This window comes from Anomalospiza imberbis, chromosome 3, assembly GCF_031753505.1.
Source record: "Anomalospiza imberbis isolate Cuckoo-Finch-1a 21T00152 chromosome 3, ASM3175350v1, whole genome shotgun sequence".
NCBI lineage: Eukaryota > Metazoa > Chordata > Aves > Passeriformes > Viduidae > Anomalospiza > Anomalospiza imberbis.
In genome coordinates, this window is record NC_089683.1 from 73056203 (window position 1) to 73064016 (window position 7814).

Below are 7814 nucleotides of genomic sequence, written 5' to 3' on the forward strand. Positions count from 1 at the left end.
CTAGGCTAGCTGTCTTAACACACATGACCCTAAAAAAAGAGTAATCCCTGTTTTTTTGTTTTGCTTGAGAGAGTAAAGGAGAAGAAAGGGCTGCCTTCCTTATCCCTGGGGAGGGTCTGGGCACAAAGTCCCATCTGGCCACAGGTAACTTCCTGGATCTCTTGAACTCAGCCTCTACACATCAAGGAGGAGCAAGTGAGACTTTTGAGGGACTTAAGCCACTTGTGCATTTTGCAGACATGTACCACCTACCTGAGAGGAACGAGAGGCAGCAGGATAGGGGCTCCGTCAGCAGCTGGAGGCAGGCACAGCAGCCTGGTGCTGGCAGCATGCTCCTTCATCACCAGCAAACAAGGACATGTGCCACAAATGCAGCACCTCTCTTTCTGGGAAGCCTTTTTCAGGTGTACTGTGAGCATTTCATAACCCACAGGCAAGACAGTAACCTCTACTGGCCATTGCAGATGCTGCAGACCTGGGTGCCGTCACCCCATCTACCCTGGAGACCCCCCAGCATTCATGGAGAGGACAAACAGAGGTTCAAGCAGCAACAGACACACCCTGCATGCTGCACTGCAGGTTTGTGCAGGGAGAGCTCATCCAGCCCCCTGTACACGTCCCACACAGATCATGCACATGCACCTGGACTATCTGCCCAAACACTGAAAGAGTTCACAAGGCCAGAAAGATCAAACTCTCCTCCTAAAACACAGTAATTCAGATGCCAGCCTTTGGCATCTCCTTATCCAAGCTTCACTGGTCCTGAGCTTTCACCTCTTCTACAGGGAGTCTCATCCAGCTTCCCCCTGTGAAGAACCCCAAACCCAGAAGCAGCATCCATTTCCCACTGCTGTTTCTGGCCTACCCATATTGTTGTTGACTTTCCTTCATCAGCATTTACTGAACTCAGCTGCAGCCTTTCCTGGATGCCTCACTTCACTTGGGCTGCAGATTTTGTACAAAGTGTTTCCAACTGACTGCTTGGTCATGTCTCAGGAATTTCAGAGGTCTCCTGTTTTCCTTTTGCAAGCAGCTCTCATACAGTAGCAAATCAATACCTTCTTGTCTCACTGTTAGGACATTACTAATATTTATCCATAGTCAATGTTTTTCCTTAAAGCCAAAGATCTTGAGTTACTTTTGCTCTACTGGGTTATTTTTTGCAGGTCTTGAACCACATGCAAGTCCTTTGTTAAGCCGTACAAGCAAATGCTTCTCCAGAGCTGGGCTTTAGAGAGAGGCTGTTAAAACAGAGGGTTTGATGTTATGCTGGTAAATAATAAAAAAATCAATAAAAACCCGAACATTTAAAGGAGAGAAAACTGTTTAATGTGAGGAACAGTTATGGTAAGGGAACAGTATAGTACATTGTGCAATAAAACAGGGAAGGTTTCATCACAGAAACATGCTCCTGATTCTCCCTGTGCAGTGGTTTCTCCAAGGACCAAAGGAAAAAACAAGAAAATAGTAAAATTAATAAAAATAATGTGCCTCTTTTTTTGTGAAGTTTTGCAAATTTGCCTTTGGAAAACATGTGTGTATGATGTGTTTAATTTTGTCATTGTCCATCAGCAGTGAAAGAAAAGCCATCTCATCAGTAGGACCTTTTTTTGAAGGGAATTAGGCCTGAGTTGGTCTTGCTGTAAGAGACCCTTGGATTAGGGTCTTTTTTTACACACAGTCTAGCATGGCTGTTTCCTTAGAAAAATACAGGCTTTGGGGCTGTTTTGATGCCTGTGAGGTTGCTCCACAGGCAAAGGATACACCTGGAACACGCAAACCAGGGACAGGGAACCTAGAGAGAAGAAGGAACTTGCGAGTGGGGACTGACAGACACCTGCTCTGAGAGCAAACATGAGCTGTTAGTGTGATGGGTCCCCACTTCCTCTGGAGCCACAGAGCACCCTGCAATCCGTCCATGCTCCTTCTCCAAGCATGAGAGACACAATGCCAATGTGGCATAGAACACACATGAAATGTGTTAGAATGGCTTTGCAGATGAGTTAATGTGGTCCAATAAACTTCACCGTGGGCATTCCTGCTCCAAGAGCCTAAAAGAGAGAGGGGACTAACCAGCAACTCTCAGACAAGCAGCTGTGACATGTGATTACAATAAATTGATGGTGGCCACAGTTTTGACAGCTAAAATCAAAACAACAGAAAAACCAGAGCAAGTTTTTGTCTTGTGGCTGCAATGAATTCCCTGGTGGCTGCACACAGCCACGATTATTGTCTTTGAGAGTCGCTGCCCTAAGAGATGAGTTCTTTAACAAGTGAACAAATAACTGAATTAGAAATTGAAACTACATTCCTGAGAGTAGTTCAGCAGCCTCTTCTCCCATTAGCAACAGTGGGAGTTACCATACTCTGCACATTGACCAGTGATAGCTCTTCTTCCTTCAGCAGACAGCTCTGCTGTAACTGATTGCTTCACAATGTCATCCCAGTTTTTCTCTTTTTGGTACCATTTGCTGATATGTGTGAATGTGCTGATTTTTGGGTAAGCTTCAGCCTAGGAAAAACTCCTATTACACAATGCAAAATGGAAAAAGCAGGGAATTAGACATCAGATTTATGAGGCGATGAGCAAAATTTTGTTGAAAAGTACTTACTGCGTACTCACTTTGTGGATAAGTTTGTTCTATCAAGAAGAGAGAAAAATAAGTCATTCAAGGATCTAAAACCATTCAAGAAATCAAACTTAGGCAGTTTGAGGATGATAGATTGGTCAATCACAATACTTTGTGAGAAGTATAGATATATTAACTTTTCTCCAAGGTAGGAAAGAGAGAGAAAAGTATTTTTATTAAATGTATTCAGTGGGCGTGGAAAGCCTCCTGCAAGGAATAAGATGTCCTTTGAATCTATGTCGTGGTGGTGTGGCACTGAAAAACAGAAGGGGTGAAGGAATTGTGAACAGCTGGTGAGTGGCAGACCTATACCAAAAGAATGAAGTGTGGAGGAGGGGAGAAAGCAATTAAAAAAAGCAAAACAACAACAAAAAAGAACTAAAATCCTAATGACAGTAAAATAAAACCCAAACAGAAAAACAAAACTGAAGTGTTGGGAGTGTACTGTCAAACACCAGCTTCTCATGGATTGTACGAGCAACAGAAGCCATTGTCTTCTGTTGGGGATGGGAACCATAAAAATCAACTGGGCTGGGGACACAGCTGCTGTGTGCTCTCAATCACATTTCTCAGCTAAGCCCAACACAACTCTGACTCTTCAATATGCTGGATGCTCCACAGAGGATGAGCGCACCCCTGCCTAGCTGGGGAGATGATCCTTGAGCACTCACCTTCCTTAAAAAAAAAAAAAAAAATTCCCATCAGTTAGAATGTAATTACTTTGTTAAGGCTCTCAGGTGAGAAATAAATAATTGCTGCACGCCAGGGCGGTGGGGATGTGAGACAGGGACTGGCGGCCAAACGCGTGGCACAGCCTGGGGCCAGCTCCAGGGAGAGGTTTGGGCTGGGGTGTTTGCAGGCGGCAGCACGCCCGGCTCCGGGCACGCAGCTGGCACACAGCTGGCACAGGGCTCTGCCCCCGGGCTCCTGAACTCACAGCTGCACTCCTTCCCGACAAGAGGAAGGCAGAGGTTTATGCCCAGCCTCAGGCGACGTGCGCTGGCTTTCCTGGCAAGCTGTCCCTGTGGCCCAGCATTGCACAAATTTGTCCTTGCGTGCTTCCACCTGGCACGGCAGAGTTTCAGGGGTTTGGCACTCACTCCTGCAGGAGAGGCTGGGAGGAGCTGCCTGCTCCCTCCGCATTGCCAGGTACTGCTCGTGGCTCAGGCAAGCCCGGCACGTTCCGCAGGACGAGGGCACAGCCCAGCACTCGCCTGTGCTTCCTAGCCCAGCCACACAGGAACTGGGCGAAGAACTGCACAAAGATGCTAAAAAGCAGAGGTGATTTTTGAGAAAGGAGAGTCTGAGCACACAGACTCTAACTGAGCAACAGCAGCGATATGTAACATTGTGGCAAACATAGGCAACAAGGGAAAGGTTTTTCACCACTTCTCACAGTAAAAATATTAATGGACTTCACCTGAAACAATGAGACAGCAAGGTCAAAACAGACAGAGAATGTTATCTCTTCCTGTATGCTATCAATTATAAACACAAAGAAACAAAGCTAGATAAGGATGGTCTATAAGTGCAATTCAACACAAAGATATGGATACAACATGAACTCAGAAATTCTCAAATCTCAGAATGCCAGGTACCAGGAGGATACATAGGAAGAATTGTCTCCCTTTGCTAGCCCTGTTCTTACACAGTTCTCCTGACCACTGTTGGAGGCTGGAAAGATCTTCACTGAACACAAGTCTTGTTTTCTTCTATTTTTCATTTCTCCTTTAAAACTTGACATACTTAATGATTAAAAAAGAACCTGTCTTTGAAATAAATATATTCCCATCACATGTATTCAAAGTCCTATGTTAACCTTACTGCCACATGTTTTGGCATTTGTATTTTTAAACTTTTTAAAAGGCTTCTGCTCAGGGATGGGCTCATCTTTTTCAGGGCATGATTGACAGGGGTCTATTTCAAAATACCTCCCATTAAGGGAAAAAAAAGAAAAGAAAACTACCTTAATGGTGAAGCAGGGAATGACAGCGGCAGACAAAAGGTCGTTGCTTCTTTGTTCTTGAAATCTGAGGAAAATACACAGAACTCCATTGTATGACTTTTTCATGCACAACATTGTCTCCCTTGACCCCATGCACATCTGCAGCCTGAAGTCCTCTGTTATCTCTGGATAACAGCTGTTGCATCACTGATTATTCATCAGTTCCACTTTAGTCTGCCTAAGGTGCTGTGAAAAGACCACAAGTTGCTGAGTTTACTAAGTCAATTCAAGATAAAACCTAAACTTGCTGGGAAAAAAAATAGGAATAACAATGGATAACTCTTACTGGACATTTTGTTTGGTTGTCTGTAGCACATAGGCTTATACTTTAACATATTGGAATTGAAGGATCTTTTAAAAAATTTCATAGAATCCTGATTTTCTCACCTAATTCCTTTAATTAATTTGGCTTTGGAGAGAAAAATGCAAGGGCAAGGAACACATGCGGTCAGCACTGGAGGAACAAGCAAGCCCTTCAGTTATATGATGTGCAGAAGCAGAACTTGCAAAGCGATTAATTAGTGAGGATTTCCAGTTAAAAGAAGGGGGACAAAGAGGTTCGTGCACAACCCAACCCCTTGGAATGCAAATACTCCTTGATCTTTATTTGGGGCAGAGGAAGTAATTTCTCTCCTGTCCTCTCACACTTGCTATGGAGACCACAATTCAGTATGCACCTCCTCCCCAGGTAATTCATCTTCTGGGCTCTTCCATCACCACCTCCCCCAATCATTTTCCACCCCTACCACTCCCCAGTTACCAATGCTCATATTCCCACATGGGTGCTAAATCCCATCAGTTTTTCTGCCCGAAGGATAACGATAGAAGAGGATTTCTTTGATCTCCAAGACTCTTTCATGGGTCATTTGAGAGGTGAGGATAGAAGAAGGTGAAGATTTCCAGTTTATCAGCAAGGCATTGATGGCCACCAGATTGCTGGGAATATAATAGTGGATATTCCTAAAAAAAAAAAAAAAAAAAAAAAGGTTGCTTTGTAGCAACACAGAGTTGTTAATGAGTTCCTGGTGTAAATTCATGGGGTGCAGGGTGGCTAAGCAGGTGGCTCTGCAGTGACATGCAGCCTCCAGTTATTTACTTACAAGTAAGTTGCACAGCCCCAGTCACTGAAATATCTGCATACTAAATATGTGAGTTATGGAGTCCACAATGTGCTAGGCATATTACCAGAAATACAAACCCACCTTGCAGACTGTAAACCAGAGAAAACAGTTTCTGTAGGAGCCCCAGAGGAGACATAGGCTATATTGTGAGGTGGCCTCTGGTCCTGGTGGCTTCTTTACCTTGTGGCCATCAGTAAAGCAGAATGTTTGGAAGTCACCAGTCTTTGATCTCTCCAAACACAAAGGTGCTGCACACGCACAAGTGTTGCAGGTAGCTGAAGTTTGTCTGTGGAAGTTTTGAGTTCTATGGCTCAGGTACAGGATGCCAACACCTAAGTCTACTGCAATGATACAGAGGGACTGAGCTAAAGGTACATACTCAACCTTTGTTCTAAATTCCCTAATTTGATTGCAAAATGACTTTTTTTAGTGCTCTCAACTTGTCTTTTGTCTCCTCCGGTTCATCTGCATCATATCCCTTGCAATTATATCACACTCCCTTTGTCCATATGCCAAGAATTTGCCAAGGACTTGCAAAATCCTCATTCCTGATTGTTTACCTGTTTAGTACAGCATTTCTGCTTTTCTTCAGAAAGCAATTCTGCCATAGCCTCCTTCTGTTGGGCAAAATTATGCAAATTGCATAGATTAAATTGCTGTATAATGGTTGATCAGCTTTTCCTTATTGTATGCCATTTGCTACACAGGATTTGCGTGCATTTAAGAGTTTTATGTGTTTAATAGTTATTTAAGAAGCTTAGCATAGCTAATACCTTCAAGCAGTTCTGCCCCTGCAGGCTGGAGAGAAGTAAAGGCTACCTCTGGCATTGGTGGTTTTGACTGGAGGAGTTAAAAAATTATTTTTAAAGCTTGAGTGGTGAAGATACTGAGGATAAGATGCAGTGACTGCTGACACTGTTTGGAGAGAGCATTACTGTTTACCAAGACTCCCTTCTGTCTCTCTTTGATAAAAGCAGCTACAAAGCAGACCCAGCTCCCACTGGAGGAACGGGTCCAGCAGGATGCGGGTCTCCAAACTCCATGTTTTCTATTACAGCCTGTTTCCACTCATGTACATGCAAATGCTTGGATTCACTTTGGCACAAGCACAGGCCCCTATTCCAGCTCGAGGCTGGTTGCAAGAGATCACATAGGCATTTCCTCTCAGTTGCCAGATCCTGTTCTCGTTAACATTTTGCCAAAGCATTAATCATATCCTAAATCCCACATGCCCCTGAGCAGACTCTCCCTCCCAGCTGCCGCATCCCCATTCCTTGACAGACAGACTTCCATCTCTCTCACTCTCCTTACACATCCCCAGTCTTTTCCAAGAGCTGCAGTCCCACCAGAGCAGGCAGGACAGGGACAATGAGTGCTTTGCTGACATCGAGGTGGCTTTTAGGCATCCTCGCTGGTCACATAGTGGAGGCCACTCCAGTGCACTCAGCAAAGCACACAGAATCCAAGCAATACCTACAGCTTTTCTGCAAGCAATTAACTGAAGAAGTCAGGTTTGGTTTTCTTAAACAAATTAGCCTTTTAGTATTGAGTTATATACACCGTTGAGAAAACAGAGAGTAAAGTAAATACGTCCTTGAAAAGCAGCCCTTCTCCCACGCAGCCCCAGAGAGTGCTACTCACACATTTGCCCACTGCAAACAGATGGGCCATTTTCTTGTGTCTCTATTAGGTAATAGGCTCAAGCTGTGAACAAATAAAGCCGAAAACACCCAATATGCCAATGTGTTAATTTTGTCTTCCTGTAGGTGTCCCTGTCGATTGCAAAATTGAGGCAGCCCCAACTTTTTCGTTTCTTTTTTTTCCCAACAAAGACAAGTTATAACCTTTTTCCTTGGCAAAATAAATTCTAAGCATTTTTCACAGTAACAGATACATAAAAGTTGTTGAATAAGCCATATGTGAGAAACAACAAAACTAACTCTCACAACTTGATGGTCTGTCTGTAGCTGTTATTTAGATATCTGGACTCTCCATTAAAGTGTACATCTCTATAGACATTCTTTACCAACCCAGAGTTTTAATTATATGCTCAGAACC

The 7814-nt window shown here is 43.8% G+C and overlaps 1 long non-coding RNA gene across 4 annotated transcripts; it reads right to left on the reverse strand.

Moving 5' to 3' along the window:
• Window positions 1-1501: 1501 nt before the first annotated feature.
• LOC137471095 (uncharacterized) lies at window positions 1502-7458 on the reverse strand. 4 transcript variants are annotated; one of them, XR_010997405.1, is made up of 4 exons: window positions 7398-7458; window positions 5396-5595; window positions 4597-4821; window positions 1502-2512 (listed from the first exon to the last, which is right to left on the reverse strand). It is a non-coding gene; the product is annotated as an uncharacterized lncRNA (long non-coding RNA). The 4 variants fall into 4 exon arrangements; XR_010997407.1 differs by lacking the exon at window positions 7398-7458 and adding an exon at window positions 6317-7123; XR_010997404.1 differs by lacking the exon at window positions 7398-7458 and adding an exon at window positions 5838-7123.
• Window positions 7459-7814: the final 356 nt, after the last annotated feature.